Below are 2,625 nucleotides of genomic sequence, written 5' to 3'. Positions count from 1 at the left end.
CCCTAGCTTCTGAGAAAAGAGAGCAAAGACAGCTTTGTGGCGGAACCCTGAAAAGAAGCAGACCCTGGAGGCACAGAATACTTTCTGAAACTGCAATATCCTCCAAACTGCAACTGCAGCACTGCCCTGGCATGCTCTGCTGACGCACAAATGGCAGTAGTCTCTCAGGGAAATTATTGCCCTGGATATAGTGCAATTCCCATTCTTCCACTTCGTTTGGGTGTCTATTCAAGAGTATCGATGTCAGAAAATTCTTTCTGATGACCATAATAAACAGGCCCTACTTCTAAGCCCTATCTTTTATCACTTTTTTTTTTGTATATGGATGTATTATATGTGTGGTTGTATTTATGTAGATATATAAATGTGTGTGTGTGTGTGTGTGTGTGTGTGTGTGTGTGTGTGTGAATGTTAAGGCCATAGCACAACCTTGGGCATTGTTCTTAACGTTCCTTATACCTAACTTTTTTTTTTTTAACTTTATGGCCCACTTCAGTGTCAGCAGCCTACAGACACAGGCCAGGCAATGGTTTGGGGCCCTGGATTGCTCTAGCATGGGACACTATGAGAGGCCCAGAGGAACGGGCCTGTCATAAATCCCAACCCATTCACATGAGTATTTTAAAACAAGTTACAAGTTTTAGGTTTGGATTGGCCTGAAACTTGTCTATGCTATGGGCTATGCTATGGGCCAGTAAGCTCTAGGGCCTCATTTTTCTCCACCACTCTACACACACACACACACACACACACACACACACACACACACACACACACACACTTTTATTTTGTTTTTTGAGACAGGGTTTCTCTGTATAGCCTTGGATGTCCTGGAACTCACTTTGTAGAGCAGGCTGGCCTTGAACTCAGAAATCCGCCTGCCTCTGCCTCCCAAGTGCTGGGATTAAAGGTGTGTGCCACCACACCCAGCCACAAACGCACTTTTTTTTTATATATAGTGATTCTGGGACGAATGTTTGTACAAGTGCTTTACCACCTTAGCCAGCTCCCCAGCCATATGCTAATACCTTTGAAACTAGAGTGTGCTTCCCTTTGCTGCGCTATGCTTCAAACAGGGGAGGAACATTCATTGGCTCACAGTGCTTCACATACACAGCTCGCACACAGTAATGAGGATCAGTAAATGGGGAAAAAGAAGAGTAGCAAATGTATGAATAAATAAATCAGTGATCAATGCACTTAATACTTATTAATTCTATATGATATTTCAAAATTTTCTCTACTTTATAATAACTTTAGTCTTCTGTTTGTTCTTGATATTCCCATAATGTTCTTGATGTCCCAAATTTTCTGCTTCACACTCAGACTTCTTCAACACCTTGCAAAGCTGTGGCTGGTCTTTTGTAGCTTCTTCAATCACTCCCATCAGACTGTAAGGGAATAAAAACTATGGTGTTTTTCTTGTCTTATCATGTCTCTGGCTGATATTAGGGTTTTTCTGTTGCTGAGGTGGAAGCCTGGTATGCCAAGGTGTTATACACAGCCTCACATGGTCTGCTCCCTGCCTGGTTCACAGATTCATTGCCTGAATTCACCCTTCACGGTCCTGTTGATGCTCACTTCCCTGAGCCGTTCAATGGTGTGAGCATGCCTGCCTTGTCTACTGCCAATGTGAGATTTGTAAGGATAACATCAAGTCATCACTTTCTCCTTCCACTAATACCAGATAAATTCTTCCTCTGTCCATCTCTCTGTTTCCTTCATCATCACTCTTGGTCCTTAGATGCCTCAAACTCAATTTTCTTATGTGAATGGAAGAAAAAGAGAAAGAGAAGTATGGAGCTCACTGGAGGCTGCTACTGCATTCAGGCTTGTGTAGAATTTACTCTAGAAGGAGAGAATGAATGAAATCAGGTAACTAATGAAGTGATGTATTTGTACCAGGACCCAGTGAGACAAATTACAAAAATAATAAAGCTAAGTGTTGAGATTTCAGAGAGCAATCAAAACACACCTGTAATTCCAGATTATCATGTATAGAGAGATGATTTCACTCTCTCTGTCTATTGCTCTCTCTCTCTCCCTCCCCCCTACTCCTTCTTCCCCCTTGCCCTTCCTCCCCTCTTGCATGGATAGCTCTTAGGCAATTTACTCAACAGTTACTGAAGATCTGCTGAGTAGAAGCAGCAGCATTGGAATGTATTTAAAATATGAGACAGTAGGTGGAGGACAGAAATCGAATTCTTGAAAGCAGGATTTCTCAGAGCATGAAGCTACGCACATAGGAGAGTTCTAACAATTCTCCTGCTAAGTTTTAAGATTTAAATCAAGTTCTACTTCTTCATGGAAGGTTCTCTCTGTCAGGGTCCCTATCTTTGGTAGCTACTGTGTTTTATTAAAGTGTGTATCCCAATCTGTGACATTCCTTTGTTCAGAGAGCAGGAGTTTCTACCTCTCTCACCCTCTAGTCAGAGTAACAAGCCGTTGACCTGTGTTAAGTATGCCAAAGATCAGAAAGATTTGATCAGCAAGGAGGGAGGGGGTAGCAGGCTCATACATTTACATGAAACTTTTAGGCTTTGAACCCACTGATAAATAAGATGAAAAATTTGACTGTTGTGGTGTAAATAGATGTGTTCCTCTTAGGTTGTATTATTGTCCCAA

At 41.9% G+C, this 2,625-nt stretch overlaps 1 non-coding gene across 1 annotated transcript; it reads right to left on the bottom strand.

The window, feature by feature from the left end:
• Nucleotides 1–476: 476 nt before the first annotated feature.
• LOC115029453 (small nucleolar RNA SNORA42/SNORA80 family) lies at nucleotides 477–610 on the bottom strand. Its single transcript, XR_003835029.1, has one exon. It is a non-coding gene; the product is annotated as a small nucleolar RNA SNORA42/SNORA80 family (small nucleolar RNA).
• Nucleotides 611–2,625: the final 2,015 nt, after the last annotated feature.

This window comes from Mus caroli, unplaced genomic scaffold, assembly GCF_978045245.1.
Source record: "Mus caroli unplaced genomic scaffold, Mus_caroli_1 scaffold_16, whole genome shotgun sequence".
Classification (NCBI taxonomy): Eukaryota; Metazoa; Chordata; class Mammalia; order Rodentia; family Muridae; genus Mus; species Mus caroli.
This window is presented reverse-complemented; position numbering and strand designations above follow the sequence as displayed.